The sequence below is a fragment of the Tachypleus tridentatus genome, chromosome 8, assembly GCF_004210375.1.
Source record: "Tachypleus tridentatus isolate NWPU-2018 chromosome 8, ASM421037v1, whole genome shotgun sequence".
Lineage (NCBI taxonomy): Eukaryota > Metazoa > Arthropoda > Merostomata > Xiphosura > Limulidae > Tachypleus > Tachypleus tridentatus.
Genome location: NC_134832.1, coordinates 42075665 through 42098737, shown reverse-complemented (window position 1 = coordinate 42098737; position 23073 = coordinate 42075665). Strand labels below are relative to the sequence as shown.

The 23073-nt window shown below is 34.6% G+C and overlaps 1 protein-coding gene across 3 annotated transcripts in view; it reads right to left on the bottom strand.

Moving 5' to 3' along the window:
• LOC143222270 (plasma membrane calcium-transporting ATPase 2-like) overlaps positions 1–19200 on the bottom strand; it is a 251808-nt gene extending 232608 nt beyond the window's left edge. For 2 of the 3 annotated variants that reach the window (XM_076448542.1, XM_076448543.1), the window contains exon 1: positions 7955–8138. The gene's annotated coding sequence lies outside the window, so the exon portion shown is untranslated. Of the gene's footprint in view, positions 1–7954; positions 8139–18193 lie in introns of those variants that run through there. The other variant, XM_076448541.1, reaches the window with a different exon arrangement.
• Between the last annotated feature and the right edge of the window lie 3873 nt (positions 19201–23073).

Sequence of the window (23073 nt, the reverse complement as noted above, 5' to 3'; positions counted from 1 at the left end):
TGAACTTCGTCCAAAGCTACTCAAGGGTTATCTGTGCTAGCCGTCCCTAATTTAGCAGTGTAAGACTAGAGAAAAGGCAGCTAGTCATCACCACCCACTGCCAACTTTTGGGCTACTCTTTTACCAACGAATAGTGGGATTGACCGTCACATTATAATGCCCCCACTGCTGAAAGGGCTAGCATGTTTGCTGCGACGGGAATTCGAACTCGCGACCCTTAGATTACGAGTCGAGTGCCTTAACCACCGGGCCTAATCAAATAGGGTATGATCAGATGTGGCGACATATACTGAACCATTATATTTATTTCATAATGTATAACGTAGTTGTAATTTTATATAGAACTAAATATTAATATTTAATACAAAAATAAAGGGTGTAAGTAAAGAATATTTAATGTTAGAAAATAATAGCGTGTGTATTTATGTATATCATATATATATATATGCACACATTTATCGCCATGTTTCAAGATCCATTTTACAAGGTGAGGAATATTCAAAGTAAAATAATATGAATTCTTATGGAATAATAATGGGATATTTTTATCAGAAAGGAATAATCAACGAATGTTATACACATAAGAAACTAAAATGATCTTAAAATATTGCATTGTACTCATATTTTAATTTTAATAATGGTCAATAACACTTAGCAACAACAGCAAAAGTTACTCTGCTACTAGAAAAAAAAAGTAACTGTTTCTGAGTAATTTGACGATGCTGATTCTAAAACCATGTTGAAATTAATGATCACCTCTAGTTTTAAGTTATGATAGATTTATTCAGAATTTTATACATCATGGAAACAGCGTTTTCTTTAACAACTTTATTCATTTAAAAGTACATTAAAGAATATTCAAAACAAAACATGATAAAAATGCCACTTTATAAAAGTAATTAGTATAATAACATTATACACTGAAAATGTATTTAGATTATGTTCAAAACTTTCATCAGGGTGTTTTTTGTTTTTTTTTACAAAATATCTGCTTTACTTGTTTCGCTTTTTGTGTTCGTTCTCAGTTTAATGCTGTAAGAACCGACAGTAATTTTCCACTTTCGCAGATTCCATCATCCTTGATATCACTGTTCCATTGTAGAAATATCATGGTGAAAGCGTTCGCCATGATAATTACTCACTATACATAAATCATTTGAAAGGAAATCTAAATGGGTGTGAGAAGCATCTTTAGTAACATACTAGACTTCATTTTCTTGTAGTTTTCGAAGATATCATCAAACATTTTAGTATGTATGTGTATGTGTGTGTTTTTTTATAGCAAAGCCCCATTAGGCTATCTGCTAAGTCCGCCGAGAGGAATCGAACCCCTGATTTTAGCGTTGTAAATCCGTGGACTTACCGTTGTACCAGCGTGGGACAATATTACAGTATGCTTTTCATCTCTGCGATTTCCTAAGAAGTTTTTGATAAACATTTTGAAGGAGTTCCAGGCAGCAAGTTCTTTCTGATTGAATACTATTTAGAAATCACCATTCACCAGCACTTAATCTGTGGCCCATCAAAGATATGTCTCTTCATTTTTACTTCATGATTTTTTAACTTGTCCGACAGGTACCTGAATCCATTAACATATTTATTCATTTCTTTTGAAAAATTTTGTGAGTCCCAGTTTAAGATGGAATGAGGCAGAAACGCATTTTGAGGATTCACTAAAGGTTTCAGAGGTAAGTCTTCAGACTTACAATACTAAAATCTGGGGGGCGATTCCCCTCAGTGGATACAGCAGATAATCCAATGTAACTTTGCTATACGAACACACACACACACACACACACACTAAAGGTTTTTATTCGATATTCTGTTTTTCTGATATATAATTCTTTCTCAAAGGCCATTTTTTCTTTATGAAATGATGTTTATCATTTCGGCTGTCCCAATGACACAAAAAGTAACAATATTTGATATGCGCATTTCTACAGGTTTAGCAGAAGTGCAATAAATTTTAAATCACCACATTCATCATTCGTTCATTCATTCACCACTCGATTCCATCAAGGAACATAGGGCCGCAATCGCTTATTTAAGTGAGTAGGTTGTCAGCCCATTGCACCGAGCCGTCCCTAATTTAGCAGTGTAAGACTAGAGGGAAGGCAGCTAGTCATCACCACCCACCGCCAACTCTTGGGCTACTCTTGTACGAACGAATAGTGGAATTGACCGCACATTATAACGCCCCCACGGCTGGGAGGGCGAGTATGTTTGGCGCGACGCGGGCGCGAACCCGCGACCCTCAGATTACGAGTCGCACGCCTTACGCGCTTGGCCATGCCGGGCCAAATCACCACATATGTTTCACCAATGATGATCATATTTGACGCCCTCAAGCAGGGGCCTCAAGATGCAGGTCGGGCCCTGGGGATAATTATGTCACTGGGCGCCTTTTTGAAGTCAGGATTTATAAATTTATGGTACATTCATGAGCGTTGAAGAGTTTTTCTGGTGGGCGGAAGCCAAATGTGTTGAGAATTTACATTTTTGGGGCAAATCGATTTCCTGCAGTACTGCAAGTTTTCCTTAAGTGTATTATGAAAAATAGAATACATTATTCTTTATACCATATTTCTCCGGGTCTCCTAATTGATCCGGGGCCCCGGGATTGTAGACCCACTGACCTCCCTCTCGTCAGGCCTGTCCTCAGGTATAATACACATGTTTTCTTAAGTGTCTGTCATGTTCACCACAAGAGTGACTAGAACCAATGAATTAGTGCTTCTGGTATCTAAACGTGAAGTTTCCAAAATAAATTTATATGAGTCAATAAAATGTCTCCATTCTTAAGTATGACGTTTAGTACTTAATTCTTCCATAAGTGCATCAACATACATTTATAAGGAAGTACAAAGTATCATGCATGCTTAGTGAGAAGCAAGACTTCGAGGGTGACTTTGGTAAATTGTAACTTTTGTTTCTGAAGTTAATAAATTACCTTATTGTAAACGAGAGCCAAATCTTTCTCCATGCTACTCTGATAGAGACAAATCACGAATTAGATCATTTAGTTCTTCTTGTCTGACCAGATGAGGTTGTTTATGTTGATGTGCCTTAGGAAAAGAATCACTAGATGAAGTTTACAAGGTTCATTCATTACCATCTTTGCAAGATAACTCTCCTGATTTCCAATACACTTGTGTATGTGGAACTGGAAGACCATCCCTATAAAGCCCTTGTTTCGTAACAGGTTAAGTATCTGGATATTTAATGCATTGCTTAGTGTTGCCTGAATATTCAGAAATATTAGTCATACATTTCTCATAGTGTTGATTAAATGTTAAGATATTATAATAAATCAAACTCTAGAGATGATGGACAAATTCTGAACAGATGTTTGAAATCAGCACCATCAAATTACCCCAAAGTCCATTAGATGGTCTTTAGGCTCGCACCATATCATGGGAATTGAAAATGGCATACTTGCTCTCTTCTTCTCAGCCACTGTGTCGAGTCAGATGTATAAACTGTACAATACTTGTGGAGCCAAATGTTTTTCTTGGTCATCAATTTTAAACCCAAAATAGTGGTAGTAAACATGTGATGTTTTTCCTTCGTGAAACACTAATATACTTTCCATAAGTGTAACAGAAACTGTTTGGGTGATTTTTGTACTTCCAGACTACTTGAACTGGATGCAGCCACTATTTCAAATGATTTTCTACAGAAATATAAAAAAATTGTGTTTACAGAATTAGAGTTTAAAAGATTTTGAAAAACAAACTTCGCAGAATTTGATTATATCAGAAGTATAATGCAAGAAAGAAAATCGGACTTTGATTTGACTGCGTATGGAGTGAGGTGAAGCGATCAACTGAGTTGGTGAGAGAGGCGCCTGACTCGCCTTTTTTGTACTCATTGGAGGGAATTCTCGAATGTTCTAGCAAACTGAGCACTTAAGGGTTTCGAGGTTACCGGGCAGATCAGATGAGTATAACCATGAAGTAAAAATGGTGCAATTCGCTACAATTTTTTCAAAAACAAACAGCATATATGAACAATATATTTGGAATTTTACACCAATACATTACATTCATTGTTTGAAGTTATCAAAAATGTATGCCTTTCCCCATTATACTGTCCAAGTAAACTTAATTTCACAGCATAGATTTATCGTACTAACTTGATTGCATAGTATTTCTCATAGTGCTGACAAAATATTCAGATATTGTAATCAATCAAAATCTAAAAACACGGACAAATTCTGACCAGATGGTTGAAATCAGGACTATTGAATTACTCCCAATCATTTGAGTTTTTTCCAGTAGCAACATTTCTCCTGTCCAGTCTAGTTTAAATATTTACAACAATTTATATTTATATTTTGATAATACAAGTGTTTGTAATGAAATTGATCAAATGGAAAACAAATTAGGCAATTCTACTAATTTGTCAATTTATTATATAAATGCAATAAGTCTCAAACAGAATATGGGTGAAATATTACAGGACTTCCAGCATATAAAATTTCATTTTACTTTTATTCGTAGACACGAGGCTTAAGGATGATTATTTAATATTCAAGGTTACTCTGCTTATTTTCAAAAGTTCAAAGGAAAAAAGGTAGAGCCACTGCAGCCTATATAAAGGAAAAAGTTACGTTTGGTTTGAAATTCGCAAGAAGTTACTCGAGGGATATCTGTGCTAGCCGTCCCTAATTTAGCAGCAACAGACTAGAGGAAGGCAGTTAATCAATATCACCCACCACACACTCTTGGGCCACTCTTCTACTATAGAATAGTGGGATTGACCATAATGTTATTAACACTCTTAAGGCTGAAAGAGGGAGCATGTTCGAGGAACGAGCTTTGAACCCACGATGTACAGATTACAAATCGAGCGCCCTAACCACCAGGCCCTGAAAGAGAAAGCATTATTTTATGTGTCAAAAGTTATTAATTTTGGATGATAAAATAGAATTTATAGCACTGAAAATAGTAATATTAATTTAGCCTGTCTCTATAAAGCAGTATTTCTCAAATGGTTGTCACAAGTTGGTTTCCAGAGTAGCCTCGAGGTGTTCGAGAGGTGCATATATCACGTTTGTTATGAACTGTTTATTTATTCTTATGAGGATAGTGGAAGTCATCTGGGAAATCCAGCTGAGAAATATTGTTATAAAGAATATTATGAAAAGTTTAGAAAATACATTAGTTATACTAACTAAGAAACAAGTGTCATTTAATATAGTGAATAAATTTAATATTAATGTTTTAAATGATGTGTTTGTTTATAACTATCAGCTATTGTAATAAAATATGTTACATGCTGTAACTTTTTTTATCTATTTTATGTATATTGGTTTGTTTTTTGTTTTAATTTCGAGCAAAGCTACTCGAGGGTTACCTGCGCTAGCCGTCCCTAATTTAGAAGTGTAAGACTAGAGGGAAAGCAGCTTGTCATCTTCACCCACCGCCAACTCTTGAGCTACTCTTTCATCAATGAATAATAGGATTAACCATCACATTATAACGCCCCGACGGCTGAAAAGGTGAGCATGTTGGGTCGAACCCGCGACCCTAGGATTACGAGTCAAACGCCTTAACCCACCTGGCCATGCCGGGTCTTTATGTATATTGGTTTTATTTATTTAATTCTTTATACTTCTTTCCTGCTAGAGATACATACCTTGAATAACAATTTTCTATTTCTTCCTTTGTTGTATCTCCTTTCCATTTACTAAATTGATTCTAGTTTAAAAAAATTTACTTGCTTAGAACATATTCTGTTATCTAGTATATGAACAAAGTTGAACTGAATTAAACATGTTTTTTTTTTCGAGAACATTAAAACAAGTATAACATTTTATTACCGTGATGTACTTGGTTATCAGAGATTCTGGTATTATATACACCTGTTTCTTTTTATTTATTTGAATTAAAATTATCCAAACCATAGGTATAATGCATGTTTTCGCAGGAAATACGACAAGTTAATTATTAATTTGTAACATGTTTTCAACGATAAATATCAATAATGTACTGCTGAACTACTATGGCATTAACAATATTAGGCCCGGCATGGCCAGGTGGTTAAGGCACTCGACTCGTAATCCAAGGGTCACGGGTTCGAATCCCCGTCACACCAAACTTGCTCGCCCTTTCTGACGTGGAGCGTCATAATGTTAGGCGGTGGGTGGTGATGACTAGCTGCCTTCTCTCTAGTCTTACACTGCTAAATTAGGAACGGCTAGCGCTGATAGCCCTCGTGTAGCTTTGCGCGAAATTCAAAACAAACCAAACAAACCATTAACAATATTAATCAACAGTTAAGTAACACCTGAACTAAACAAACAAAGGTTTGTCCGGTTTGATTACTATAGAAACGCAATGTAAGAAGACGATTATAAATGTCAGGTGAGCTAAACTGTTTCTTACACATTTGAAAAAAAAATCGCGAACTCTGCCGACAAAAGAAACACTTAAAAACAATATTCGACACAACTTAATGCGTGTTCTAAACAAATACCATGATGAAGGTTGTTTGATTAAAGCTTCTTCTCGAAAAGATCTGTATCATTTTTGTAAAGACTGTTTGAATGAAGATTTTTCTCAGACTTTTGGATTTCTGTAAATTTCAGTACACTGGAGTTGTTGGTATCTAAATACAAACTTCACTTGGTATAGTAGTTTTGTGGTTATTTTCTATATAATTCACACCTGAAAGGCAAGATAAAATGATGAAGTTTTGTTACTGTTGTGTCCTTTTTATGCAGATAAAATGGACGCATTTTCTTGCATTTTTTCGTTTTCAAGGACTCTAGCGAGTGCCAAAAACAAATTATCATTTATGCTACACGTGCTATATTCAAACCAAGATGATAACATGAATGCACTAAGGGCATTCAGAAGCACAAAGTATATCAAAAATCAGAAAGTGTTTATTTATTTACTTTTTAATATACATAATTAAAAAACTAAATGGTAAAAATCGATCAAGGGCTATATTCAACCCATTTGTAAATTTATCATTTTAGCACGTGCTCTGCTTCTAGGTTTAAATATTGTGTGTTTCCTTCATATTTTTCATTTAATTGTTTTTACATGAGTAAAATTTGGAAGAAGAGTATTCTGGGCTAATTTCCAAAACTACATCCCAAAATTCCGTGGTGTGGACGGCTGACCATCAACAATGTTTTTCAATCTTACCTTAGCTCTTATTATTACAACATAGAACTCTTTATAGATGAAAGTGTTGTAAAGCTTGCCATGAAAACCTCAATATTAATATTTATTGTTACAGCAAGGAATTTCCTCGTTATGAGCATTAATGTGCTACTTATTACATCCCTAATATTATTGTATTGTTGTGTAATGATGCAACACTGTTGTACTGTTCCTCACAACCTGAACCTTATTGCTACAGCAAATAATCTTCTAGCAGATCTACATTCTTAGGCTGATCATCAAAACCATAATCTTAATGTTGCACCAAAGAATATTCTGCTAAACATTGCTCAACCGTTAATCACAGCTTTATCTTTACTGTTACAGCAAATAATCTTCTAGTGATAAAGATTCCTGTATTTATCATTAAAAATTTGTTCTCATTGTTGCAGCAAATGAACATTGTTCTAGTGTTCATCAGAACCATCATATTATTGTTGCAGGAAAGAACAACAAATATGTGTTCTAATAAATATTTTGTATTGCTTTTCACAACGTTAACTTTAATGTTACAGAAAAAAATTCTCAATAATATTATTGTACTGCATCTCACAGTTGTTACAACAAAGAACCTTTATTACTACTAACCAGTGGTGTACCACTTATTATTACAACTTTAACCCTGTTGTTACAGTTTATACGAATAACACTGTTACTAATAAGACTCTTATTACGAGAAAGTGCCCACTACTATTGAGAAATGCTCTACTAACAATCATAACAGAACACTGTGTGAAAAACTAGCAATATCTAGAGAAAGAAGAGAACGAACTTACAAATTGAGGTGAAACAAAAAAGACGAATTATGTTGGCTCAAAAAACGGCTTCACATTAACAACCATCAGAATTTCACGGATCTTTAGCTATCACTTTTTCTCACCTCCACTACTCATAACTTGTTTATTCATACAGTGCGGAGACTGTAAGGGCTCCTGTGTTAGCGAAACGAAGCGCCATCTTAACTTAGATGTACGTATGAGCGCATGAACGTAAGAGACTATCGGTCAACATAGGTAGAAGAATCAACAGTCCTTCTCACTCCACAATATGTCAGTGTAATGGACATACAGAACTTTCGATCAATATATCGCACTTTAGAATTCTTACTACTGCCAAGTCTGAAACCGAATTCCTTCCTTCTCTTAACAGCATGTAATCTTCGTACGACTTAATATTGTTCTAGTGTTTGTTATTTATATTTAGTTTCTCCAAAACTTTTAATAACGTTACGGCTTTGTGCTCTTTATTCTGTTTTGTTTTTGCAATATTTGTATATTCGCTTGTTTGTTTAGAACAAAGCCACATTAGGCGTCCATCACGAGGAATCAAGCCCTGGATTTTAGTCCGTAGACTTACGGTGTCCAACCCTTAAGATATTGTGTGATACAGTTCCTGTTATGCTGAGGTCTTTTTACTTTATTTTATATTGGTAAAACCACTTACAAAATCAATGATCGTTAATTATTTCAAACAACATCCTTAAATCGAAATAAATTTATCGTTCTGAACAAAACTGGAGTTAATGTACATACGATTTTAATTTGGATTTGCCTAAGGAGTAAAGAAACCAACATTACATAAACACATAACGAGAGTGTTATTCTATAAACTGCAAGGCCAAACAGTTAGGGTGTTTGACTCGTAATCTAAAGTTCACGGGTTTGAATCCCCGTTGTTTTTAAGTTAACGAAAAATCACCATTCTGTCAAACATGCTCGCCCTTTCAGCCATGGGGGTGTTATAAATGACAGTTAAACTCCCTGTTCGTTTGTAAAAGAGCAGCCCTAGAGTTGGCGAGGAGCAATGAAGACTAGCTGCCTTCACTCTGGTCTTTCAGTGATAAATTAGTGACGGTTAACGCAGGCACACCTCGAGAAGCTTTGAGCGAAATTCGAATCAAACTCTACGCTGACGAACTATTTCTATCACTGTTGGTGAAGTTTTAAACGACATCGTGACGTAGTCCATTAACGACGTCAAGTATTGCTTCACTTTTTTTAGTAACAATAGTTGAGTTTGACAAAAAATCAGTTTCTAATGTCTTACTTTTAGGAAATTAAATTAATGAAAATTGTCGATAAAATATCATTCATTTAGCAGCTAGAAATAAAACAGTACACCCATTGACAGATTGAAGGTGGTTCGGGTGCCGGACAGTAGGAGAATGGAATCAGCTTCTGTCAAAATCATAATATTAAGCATATACACGTAAATGCTTTTCAATAATATACACAGCTTTGTAACACTGGAAGCGATATAGGCAAACCATAAACGCATGAAAAAACATTTTATTCGCTCATTAACGACCATGAAGACAACTTGATTAGAACGTGCATATACATGCATATAGCTAGAACCTTTTTTTCTTTCTGATTTATCTTAACTGGACTTATCATTGAGTTTCAAAAAGTCTACATTTCGAAGTATGTCACATTCCATGGTAATTATAGACAGGCTTTGTAGTCAACTTTGTCTTGTTCTGAAGTAATTTTGTTATTTATTTGAATTTGGAACAAGCTCGCTACCCGTTGCAGTTGTAATCTCATCATGGACAAGTATATTCTCAGCGCTATCTCAACATAAGAAAATGTTTTGATAATGGCGTATCTATGGAGAAGGAAGAATATTCTTAACTCCACTGATTCTGTTAAGTTAGATTTTATGAATTGCCAATGTGAAACACTCGATCAATTTATTTTCTATCTCAGTTTCAACATCATCAATAAAAGAACGGACAATTTATTTTGTGGTTTGACCGATTTCTTATATGATACGAAAGAGGTGATAATTTAGAAAGTAATCCAAATTTGATAGCAAAATCCAAATATACATCAAGACGGTATTTCAGTGTAGTAAAACGTTGGTCGACTACGATGAAAAACTTCTGAATTTATTTTTGGCGATAGTATGAAATCTGAATCTCAGTCACCATGGCGACGGTTGCTTCTGAAATGAACTATTCCTACTATGATCACATAGTTCAACGCCTCGGCCTTCAAATTCGTCAAGCCTTGTTCTCTTATCTTCAAGTATTTAAATTATTTAAAGTTAAATCAGGTAAAATAAATAATAACAATAATACAATAGAAAATTTTCACGAGATACGATTGTAAGTAGCTCGTGCGTATTTTAATTTCAGAATGTAGCATAAGCTGCACGTTTGCCAGTGATTTATGACTTTTAATGGCCCCGATAGAGGTTAGACACGGCTCAAAGGGTAATAAAACAATAAAATTTAAGTATAAATAGACTTATACTGTTACGAGTTAATAACTCTTTAGGATAAACAAATGTAGTTTCTTGTTACAATTTCGAGTCATTTTGGAAAGAAAGAAAGCGAGTGATTAAGAGCTATTTCAAATTTTTGTGATTACGAAGTCGGTTAAATTTACTCGCTCTGTAAACAGTTAGGGTAGAAAAATAGCAGATAAAATATGAAGTTTGTAAAAACGTTTTAAGTTTATTTAGGAGGTTTTAAAGACTCTACAATTGGTTTTTCAAACTTTGTACTCGGACTAATAAGAAAACTGACTACGTCTATTAATGGATAAATCTTTAGTGAGAATACTTCAATAAAAACACTAATTGTTTTGTGTACAAATTACTTGCAACGTTTGATAAACGCATACCAAACTTTGTGAAGATATGCACATATTGTATGAAAACTAAATGCGATGTAGTTCAAAATGGTCACGTACTCGGTACCTGAAATCGATCTTATATTGAGAGGATTAACATAATAATATATTTATGATTTTCATGTGACTTTAATTTTTTTATCATTTCTGTACGTCTCCCCTCAGGCCACTGATTATTGCCCAAGCTTTAATCCGTAACAGATTATACTCATCCTAGTTACATAGTGGTGTTGCTCTGCTTGTCTGATCACAGTTACGGAATGGGTGTGTTGCATTTATCTGATCACATTACGTAATAGTCTGCTATACTTGTGTGATCATGGTTACAAAATGGTCTCTTGTGCTAGACTGTTAGTATATAAAAAAAAAAAGAGTTCCTGGTATTTGTGAAATGTTCACCCAAACATTAGAGTTTTCCTAATTTAACCTTTAACCAACGAGAATGTTGTAGGTGGTAGCATCAAATGATGATGGCTGCTGCTTAAGTGTTAAAGGGGTTTCAAAATCACGTAAACATAATTTATTATATAAAGACAAAGCCATCTGTCTCTCCGTCTATCGCGTCGATATTTCGACTATTGCGGTACCGATTAATGCACAACTTTCTGCCGCGACAATAAACCGGACGATTGGTTGCTTTGAGGATATAATCAGATTTTAGAGTAATAGAATCGATATTTGTAACGCACGCGCCACACTTGGTATTGCTGGCACACAAAAATCATAATAACTGGCCGAAATTGTCGATTACATTTGAATGATTATCAAAGAGACACATCAACGAAACAGCACCATTTTTTTTCTTATACCAAACTTCGATACAACTCAACAATAATCCGCATGTATTACCCGCAGCACATTTAAATTTTTAAAAAAATGCCCAAATTAAAGTGCGCTTCTTCAGCTCAGCAGGCTAACAAAAAACACCCTGAAATTCCTAATAAAATTCACTGCAGGGTCATACAGTCTGAATGTAAGAATTTATCAAGTAGAAAATTTGAACATTACCTTAAAGTATACAGAAGTCGATATTCAAAGGAGATGACCAAGTATAAGTTAAAAAAGTGTCGTTTTCGTGAAATACATGGAAATAGAGTAGTCATTCTCCATAAATATATTGTTTCTAGATTATACGTATTTTTAAGAAAACATGTTCATTAAACATTTTTAGACACATTTTTGAAAAGAAAAAATAAACATTATTTTCCGTAATATGACGGGAATTCAACTTATAATTAAACACTTTCTTGTCTCGGGTGTATCTAAAGTTTCAAAGTGCAGTAGAGTTCATTCGGGATAAGGCCAGGTGGTTAGAGCGCTCGAATCCCTGTCACACCAAACATGCTCGCCTTTAAGCCGTGAGAGCGTCACAGTATTACGGTCAATCCCACTATTTGTTAGTAAAAGAAGAGTTGGCGGTGGGTGGTGATGACTAGCTGCCTTCCCTCTCGTCTTACGCTGATAAATTAGGGACGGCGAGCGCAGATAGCTCTTGTGTAGCTTTGCACGAAATTCAAATAAACTATTATTGATAAGCGTCACACAATAATAGTTAACTTTTAATACGGGTTATTTTAAGCTAATAAATAAAAAACTGTTCTTGATTTAGTTAGAAAAGAAACTAATAAGCTGGTAACCATTAGGATTTTACCACGCTGCAAAATAGAATAACTCTAAGAGTCTTTCCTATAGTATATATTTAACATATTCTATAATTTACTATTAGGATAAAATGTTCTTATAACGAACTTCTTTTTCTCCTTTCTAACAAATTCACAATGACAATTTACATTTAGTTGTCAGCTTGGTTATCTTTTGATGGATAGATGATCTACACACTTCTTGGTAGAAACATTTTAGAAGTTTACTCAAGAAAAACCAATATCACTTCTGGACGATATCCATGTTCACGTTATTCGTCCAAAAATACCTCTCACTCGATCACACCTATCATTCAAACTTGTAATATAAAATGGTGAGAAAATATTTATTCTACAAAATAGAAAAATACCTATTAAATTTTGTCACAAACACCATTTTGCAAAAAAAAAAAAGTTAAATGAAGTGATTTTTTTTTTAAATAAGAAACTCAACAATGTTGATTTATTGTTTTTACTGGTATAGAAAAGTTATATGTAAGATTACACACAATAGATTTTTATTTTTTATCACAAAGTTCATAGTTTCTACAAAACTGAAATGAAAACATCAAACTGCAAAACATCAAAAAAGTGAGATATGTGTGTTTTTGCTTCAACTTATAAGCTTCTGCCCCTCAGTGGGCTCGGCGGAAAGTCTGAAGACTTATTACGCTAAAAATTGAGTTTTGAAACTCAGGGTGGGCAGAGTATACATAGAACATTGTGTAGTTGTGGGCGTAGCAACAAATAAATCGCTTTCTAATATTTATATGTTGCACCTATTAAACAACATGTTTGATACACTCCAACTTTTCTGCAATGTTATTTTGACAGCTGATTAAACTTATATGTACAGTATGGTTTATTTCTAACGAAAATTTATGGTTGTACTCTGAGCCTATCGTTCCAACGTTTAACTTTCCAATTGTTTGTCCAGTTTCATTGGATCTGCGCATCGGTTAGGGAGTGTATTTATCAGACTAATGTTGTCTGCAGTTCAAATTTCGGTAAAGTAGTAGGTAGTCTCAGTAATTTTACTACAAAAAAAAAAGTAAAAATAATTCCACTCTTTAGATTAATGTTGTTTCTGTCATTGATTGAGTTATCTCTTATTACTCAGTAAAAATACTGTAATAACAGTTCACTTAACGAAAAGCAAATTTTATTACTTCAAAGGAGAGTTTTATATCTTGCGCAGTTTCATGAATTAACAATAACCAAGTGATAGGCTTATCTCTCAAAATTTAACAGTTAGTTACTCCTTAAATTTCCTTTATTACATACTGTTCAACCCACCCTAACTCAGGAGCCATACACAATACTGTAACAGAACAGGTAACTAGTATTTTTATATGTTTTAAGTCATTAGAAAATTCGAGACGTCACGTCCAAGCTAGTCTTTCGGGAAATTTCTAGGTATCATAAAACGTCATTACAATTATGTCAACTTCTCCCTAGAGAACGATATAAAACGTTTAAGTTAAAATATTTAAATCGTAGCCTACAACAATAACAAAGCAAGCGATTACATCATAATATAACAATGGAAATATGTTGGCCTTCATTCACAGTGTTTACATCATGAACATTGTAGGATTGGGAACCAAGTTTTCTTAAGTTTTACAAATATATTATCAAAGTATTTAGGAATATGATGTCGAGAAGGCATGTTTTATGGTCAAAATACTTTGTCATTACATTTTTATTGGTTTTAAAATACCGTTGTTGGCACATATAATGTGTAAACTTCGAAATAGGGTTTTAATATTCTTGTCAGATATAAATATATTGAATGGCCTATCCAGCATCTTTTGCAAAGGATTTCAGTACCATAAGCGTAGAACAGTGGCGGCGCCAAAGGGTGGCTGGGGGTTGGGGGGCTTGAGCTCCCACAAAATGAACCAAGCCCCCTTCAGCCCCCTAATATTGTTACCTACATATATTCATAAAATATGGAAAACACTATCGTCGTTGTTGCTTAAAAATTAACATCAAAGAGACATAGATCTGTAGAGCTGAACGTCTTCATTAAGATGAAAGATAGCCTTACTTTTCCTCAGAGTGTATTAACTTCACATGGGATAATTCGTTTCTGCTATGTAAACTATGTCTTTATGTTATATTTCTTTTGATTTGTAGCTTTACTCTTAATGGTATATTAAATGTTCAATCTAAGCTCATCTTGATTTTCTTTATTATTATGTATTACCTTCGGTAGAATTTAGGTGAGCTTCCTCTTTTACATACACGCATATCTTCATAAACATATTATTTCTAATTTGTAATAATGAATTATCAATCAGAGTATGAGTTTCCAATGAAAATTGCATTGAAAACGCAGTTCAAAATAGCACACCTTTCTGAAATGTGCCTTGGTATTGACATTATTATAATTTACCATCTATACTTCATATTGATGGCATTTTGGGAAGCTTCCCACAGTTTACCTCAGCCCCCCGAACGAAAATATCCTTGCGCTGCCACTGGCGTAGAAAAACGCCAATTAAATAGGTTAACGGTGACGGAATAGAAATAAAGGTTGTATCTAAATATTAAGGGTAACTGCTTTCCTACAAGTGGCTGCAGACAGGGAAAGCCAGTAGGAGTTGAGACGTAGTTTTACGCACTCAGCTCCTAAGCCTTAAAAATAAATAACCTCTGGCGAGTTTGACGTCAGCATCGAAATTTGTTTGGTAAATGAAAAATTCCCAACATTTTTGGGGGCACATACATTATCCATTATGACTTTTGGATGATAACATGGATTATACACGTATTATATGTACACACACATATACATCAGTCAAAAGTCTTACATTTTACTGTTGTTGTAAACTAAAAAAGTGAAATGTAAAAAAAAAAAAAATCAATCGAGTTATGTTGTTTAGACATGTTGGGGTGACTTACCTGACATGATGTTCTGATATAAAGGTCAAGTAAAGCTGAATAAAACGCAATCTCTAAAACTCTCAGGCTGCGATAAAATGTGTTAATATATGTGTCGAAGTGCAGAACGATATTTCTCTAAGAACTTTGGTTTCCATATAGATTTCGCATTAATTTATATATGTTTTTAAATCGAAAATATTTCGTTTTAATACAGGGCGAGTAATAAAATTATTTAAATTTATGCACGTGGAAAACCTTAATTTTTGCCTTTATATGATGACATCATGTTAGGTACGAACGGTAGGCCTAGACACTCTATGTCAGCAGAATATTAATATTTCCCAAGCGACTGAAACACCAGGATTTTAAACCTATCTCTTATGTTTGTTACAACTTCTAAATGACTTTAACAGTATAACTGCTTGTGAATAGGCACCATTTGTGAGGTTTACCTAATGTAAGTACTTTATAAAGACTGGTTTATGTAAACCGTACATCACCCGAAGAATCCCTAGTACTGGTTTATTTTACGTTAAGCTTGTCAAAACTGGTTTCCTTGGTTGTGAATTTTGTACAGTCATTAGAGCTACTTCGTCCAGTTTAAAGTGATATTGGAATAAGAGTCCATAGACATGTTGACGAACAGTTCGACTATGACTGACTTGTATCACCTGAAAGGTTACTTATAAAGAGGCACGATAGAGGGAGAAAATACTACTACAATTTCCCTCTGTGACTGCAATTAAACGGGTAATTTTGGAGGGAAGTTTATATAACATTTGTGATTTCATAGTGATGTCAATTGATATTTTGTTAATTTCAGAAGAAATTAATAACATTTCCATGACTTTTGTTACAAGTTTAGTACAGGTTATATAAATTTATAACACACTACTGTCAACTTTATCTAACATACACTCTAATATAAAACTTCAGTGAATTAAGATAAAAAAATTTTCAATCGCATTTGTAAAGTCTTTTGTAAAATAGTGTCCTCGTTAGTGAAAAATAAAAATGTATTTCGCAAATACATTTTTATTTTTCACTAACATTTAATAGCTTATTCTTATTTCTCCTAAATACAAAGATCGTAATTTACAAAGACTAATATTTCTTCTACATACTTTACAAAAGTTAATATTAACCTAAAATCTTACAAATTATCTCAATAGGACAAACGTTTAATCTTCCAAGAATCAGAAGATTTTGTTTGTTTTGAATTTCGCGCAAAGCTACTCGAGGGCTATCTGCGCTAACCGTCCCTAATTTAGCAGTGTAAGACTAGAAGGAAGGCAACTAGTCATCACCACCCACCGCCAACTTTTGGGTTACTATTTTACCAACGAATAGTGGGATTGACCGTCATATTATAATGCCCCCACGGCTGAAAGGGCGAGCATGTTTGGCGCGACCAGAACTCGAACCCGCGACCCTCGTATTACGAGTCGAACGCCTTAACACGCTCAGCTATACCGAGCCCCAGAATTAAAAGGAAACAATCCTCAAGTTTCAAGGAAAAACAGTCTTAATGTCGTAGAAAGCCGAAACAACAATTTTTTCTAAAAAAAAGTTCTAATAAAGGCTTTAAAAAAGAATTTAATAAATATCCTGATTAGCATAAAGATCTTTGTTGAAGGCAGAGGTAAGAGGACGCATTTTTTACAAAAAAAAAGTATTTAAAAGCCGACTATATATTTACACCAAATGTTGCTTTATTATACTGGTATTATATATTATGTATTAAATATGCAACCAAATAAACATTGACTACATTATTTATTCGCATATACGTTTGTTGGTATTTATATGAACTAAGTTTTGAAAATTTGTGCAATATTCGAATAATAGAGTAATTCTATTTTGTGCTAGAACTTTATGTTTAGTAGCGAGGCTTTTGTTATAAATATAATCCTTTAAAACAAGTGAGAAAACGCCATCTGGCTAGTGCTGTATTTTCTATCTCTACACGTAACTAAAGTATAAAGTATATATAAAGTTTACTTTCAAGTTTTTGCTAATGTAATTACAAAATTCATTGAATTTGTTGTTGTTTTTGATTTACGCCTCAGCCATATGTGTTAAATACCTTGTTATTACATCTACCACATTCGTTTTTTATTTCTTCCTTTCTTATCGTGTGGTATTTCTATCGGCGTTTCGGTAATTAGGTAAAATGAAACCTGATTTAACTTTTGTACTTGGGCAGGGTATAAGATTAGACCACTATTTAAACGCACATAGTTTTCCAATTCTCTAAAATACTAGACCTGATCTATTTACCTTTTTGATGTTTCGAAATCACATACAATATAACGCCAGACATAGCAGAATTATCCTCACTTTATCCAAGTACTAAATTATTCCATGTTTGTATGCTTTTGAAATTCGCTAGCCGTTCCTGATTTAGCAGTGAAAGACTTGAGGGAAGGCAACTAGTCATCATCACCCACCGCCAACTATTGAGCTACTCTTTTACCTACGAAGAGTAGGATTAAACTGCACGCTATAACTCCCACGGCTGAAAGGATAAGCATGTTTGGTGAGACAGAGGTTCGAACCCGCGACCCTCAGATTACGAGTCGAGCGCCCTAATCAGCTGGCCATGCTGTGTCGCCGCAGGTGTTACTGTTTCAAAGGTTACATTCAAACTTTTCTAATGATATGGCTCCAGTAATTCTGCTGACAATAAGTGTGTAAATATTAATAAAGTCTGCATCCCTTGTGTTTGTAGTGGATTCCTTTTAGTTAACTGATTAAATGAAGCAGTCTTATTCTCATACCATAAGTTATTTCTATTAGTGATTGAGGGATAGACCTAATTCAACAATAAAATTGAAGAGTCACTTACGTCTTGAATATCCTCTTATACTTGACACACAAACTCAAAAATGTCTGATTAACACACTCAGCGATAAACGACGCAGCAACTGCCTCAGATCTGTTTGTTTTCCCCAGTTGTCACGAAAACTGTAAACATCACATCAAATCTAGATACTCGAAACTTTCAAACGTCATACGACATCATTATATCAAGCCAAAATTTCTTTAAGCAAACAATACGAAAAATAACTTAATTATTAAAAACAACCAACAAGCAGGGGACCGATGCGACTAGAGGCATAGCATGTGTATTTGCACAAGACTGCAGGTTCTTGAAGATGGGGGAAGGGGGGCAAGAAAACTGAACGTCAGAAAATTGATTCTGGTTATTAGCTGATTGCTAGCCGAGCGAAAAATTCCATGTCAGGCAGAATCGGCATCCTGTAGTAAAGCACAAAGCATAGAACATACATAACATTGTTACCTCATACAGATGATTCACGGAAAATTAGCTGGGGGGTGAAGAAGTTCTGCACAGTCAGCGTTTGTACAGGGCGTCAAAATACGTCGCGCCGGCAATGCCTACAAAACTAGATATTCACTGGATTGTAAAATCTCATGAACATTCCTAATACACAAATAAAAATATAGTATACTATGTTTAATTAGAATTACTAATAAAGTCACTATTTACAATTAACAAAAATTACTGTTCACAAAAAAACTGGCCCACCGTAGTCAGGTGTTTAGGGCGCTCGACTCGCAAACTCATTATTGCAGGTTCGAATCACCCATCCCATCAAACATACGGTCAGTCTCAATATGTGTTAGTAAAAGAGTAGTCCAAGAGTTAGCAGTGGGTGATTATCACTATCTGCCTTCCCTCTAGTCTTTCACGACTAACACAGATAGACCTCGTATAGACATTACAATCGTTAAATGAATATGATAAATAAAATACAGTTAAAATTCTAATTAACCAAACAAAGTCTATATTCGTGAATTGCTGTTACTAAACTCTTCACTCTCCAAATTGTTTGTGGCTTTTTTTTTTATGGTTCTTGTTAGGAAAATGGCAAAACCTCTAGTCCTTTAATTGTATTTTCACGAGGTAAGTTCTCGTCAAGTCGAGGTATCCACTAGTGGTTTCATCCCTGGAAGTAATTTCAATACGAACCACAAGTTCTTCAGCAGATTGACTTACTTCGTTTGAAATCTTCCATAGTTTTGGTTTATTTTGAATTTAGCGACTAGCTAACCGTCCATTGTAGTAACAGACTAGAGGGAAGGCAACTAGTCAACACTACCTGCGCCAATTTTGGGCTACTCTTTTAACAACGAGTAGTGAGATTGATCATCACATAATGTTTCAACAGCTGAAAAAGCGAGTATGTTCGATGGCGGAGATTGTAACTTGCGATCTCGAAATGAGAATCGAATCCCCTAGCCAGATTATGATCAGACCGTCCACTGAAGTTAAACAAATGGTGGTCTTTCTAGAGACAACCACGATGGGTGGCCTTTGCTTTGGACTACTACTATTTTCAATTCTGCTGTGTCACACTCTAGATTTGCTGTTTCTTTACTCCATCAATCCATCCGTGTTGTCACTAGAAGACCTATCTCATAAGGCTTTATTGTCGTTTATGTATAGAGGTTTCTTTCTTGGTTATAAGCTATAAAGTTATTTGAAAATGATATCCATGTTTCTTTATGAAGTCAGTTCTAATATATATGAATTTCTCATTGATGCCAGTTATTACATACATCGTGACATGTATAAAAGTTTTCCATGGCGAGAGTGAATTTCAATTTTATTCTTGTTTTAACTTCACGTTCGCTTGCTATAATTGTACCAATCCATCTTCTATATTTGTCTCTGGATGAATTTTCCCACTATTAATTACTGCATTAGGTCTAACCAACTGTAGAAACAGTGTCGACCAACATACTCCAATGCTTCCCATGAATAAATCCATTAATTCGTGAAATAACTTTTTAACCAATACATTCCTTGTTTCTAATGAGACTACTGGGTTCTCTTTATCCTTAAAATATCTTAACCTTACTTGATGTCAATAATTTATTCATCACAGTCTTGGAAGTAATATCCATGTCTTCCACATTTGTACAAGTTTGCTTCTTCTGTCATCCTTCAGGAGCAGTCTCCTTCATTATATCCTTTTAAGTGTCATTTTAATAATATTCTTTCCTGTTCATTACTTCATCCTAAGTAAAACTTTCTCCAATTAAAAGCTTTCGTCTAGAATTCCTGGTAATATTTCTTTTTGAGTTTCAATTTAAAAACCTTCTGTAGTTTGACTTATTCCATTCTGAATTAATTAATGTTTGAGCTATACCATGTGTTCGTCAGAAAGAAATTAATGTTTCTGCAATATTGGATCCAAGGCTACGTAATAACGTAAAGCCAAACCACTAGTGGAGAAAGGTTTATCTTCCTTGTGTAGCAATGACGTCATTTATGCCAGTCGGATGAGCCAAAGTTAATGACATCAGCAAGTGTAAATCGATGGCAAAAATGTGAGAAGTATAGAAAAGAACAGCCAGACTGACAAAAATAAATCCAAAGTGTTACAAAGGAACCTTACAAGTACAAAGTTGCTTTGATGTTTGTATTATGTAGTCGGAAAGAAAAATCCGCCTTCAAGCAAAACTTCGTGCTTTGATACAAGAGAATCAACAACTGAAAGTAAGACTGGAAAAAGTAAAAAAATGTCCTAAGTTAATGTGGGATTTTAACACCAGCTCAAATACAGAAAATTCTTTACAAATAATAAATAGGTTGTTTGGGGGATAATTGTTTGTTTTTGAATTTCGCGCAAAGCTACACGAGGGCTATCTCTGCTAGCCGTCCCTAATTTGGCATTGTGAGACAAGAGGGAAGGCAGCTACTCATCACCACCCACCGCTAACTCTTGGGCTACTCTTTTACCAGCAAATAGTGGGATTGACCGTCACATTACAATGCCCTCGCGGCTGAAAGGGCGAGCATGTTTGGTGTGACTGGGATTCGAACTCGGGATCCTCAGCTTACGAGTTGAACTCTTTAATCCACCTGGCCATGCCGGGCCCTGGGGGATAAAACATCTAGCTTGTTGCTTCGAGCCTCCTAGCAGTTTAGAAAAAAGCCTTCAGAATGATTTGTTCCAGAGGTTATGCACTGACTTCTTTTAGTACAATAAAAAAAAGGGGTTACAAATTTTACTTGTGCACCAGAATTCAACTCAATCACTTCTTTTTATGAAAAAGAAAATACATCACTCTCTAATTTTGAAGAAAATTGATTGACATGTTGTATATGATCCAAGTGAAGACAAGGTGTACGTAACAACTTTCTTTGGTTATGGCGAGAATTCTCACTAAGACGTTAACGCAATCTATCTATTTCAAGTTTGATGGTATCTTAGGGGAAAACTTGTTCAGTATTATTCAAGTGGTTGAGAAAAGACCTTTCATGTTATAGCTTCTGTATGTGATTTAGATGATAAATTGAGGCTATTCTAAATAAGCTTTATATAGCACTGTGCAGAAGTGTTAGGACAAAGTAAAAATTAGATTTCAGCCTATTTGTAAAGAACAATGGAAGATAAATCACACGTGAAACATAAAAAAATTTATTAGTATTCAAATATAGTACAACAAAAACTTAGTGAAAGTGCTTGAGTTCAGCAAACAGCTAATAATCTGCGTTATCCCTTTTTGCTTTAATAATTGCAATCTTTCAGGAATTTTCTACAACATATTTAATCAGTGTCCTCTAATACATTCTCATAAAATTTCTTTAGGAATAAATTTTAATTTTTTAACTTTTTTATCAATCAAATCCTAGATCTGCCCAACTGGATTGAGATAAAGGATCTGTGGGGGGCATTGCATCATTTGAATGACTCTAGCAGCTTCTTTCTCAGCTAAGTAATTTCTGCTTAAGTTGGATAAGTGATTGATGTCATTATCTTCTTGATAGCAGAATTCTTGGCTAACAATACGCAAAACACTGGATTTATCATGACTGACCAGTAGCTGATGCTACTTGGACTGGTCCATTATTTCATCTATTTTGCGAATATCGTCTGTCACCCCAACATAAAAACTCCTCCAAACCAACATACTGCATTCCCCTTGCTTCACAGTAATGTTATGCACTGAGGTATCTTTCCCTTTTCTTCCACATGAAAGACAACCTACATTTTGAAACAAATGTTTCAAACTTGGATTCATCCATCCATAATACCTTTTTCTAATCATCAACAGTCCAGTTTTAAATTTTTTAGCAAGTTTCAGTCTCTTGACAATAGAAGTAATTTTTTAATTGCTACACAACCAAATATTACATTCTCGTTGAGTCATTTTGATACTGTAGATCTAGACACATTTCTGTCATTTGGCACATGGTTGTTTATTTCATGCTTGAGGTCAGTGGCAGACTTCCTTCAGACCTCAAGGCTATATAAACGAAGACACTTAACGTCAGTATCACCGAGTTTAGGTGTTCTGCCTCTCCCTTTTGTAAATTTACCTCACGATCTAGGGTGTGCTTGATAGTGTTTGGGGTGCATTTCAAGTTTGCAGCAATTTATCAGATAGTCCAACCAGCATTAAATAAAGCTTTTATGCAAACTCTCTGCTCTAGTGATAATTCAACATGTTTTCTGAGCTGTGGCATAAAAAAACAAAAAACACTTAATATATTAAAAACTTTTTCATGATGTATTTGTGGAGTGCTATTAAATTGATTTCTTCTAGCACATACAAGTACCATATGCTAATTCCTTGCTAACTTATTTCTACCTTACAATGAAACTGCATGAGGTACCATAACAGTTATTTCAGACCCCAGATATTATCAGTATGTTCATTTAAGCAGAACCCTTATGACATACCCTTGGT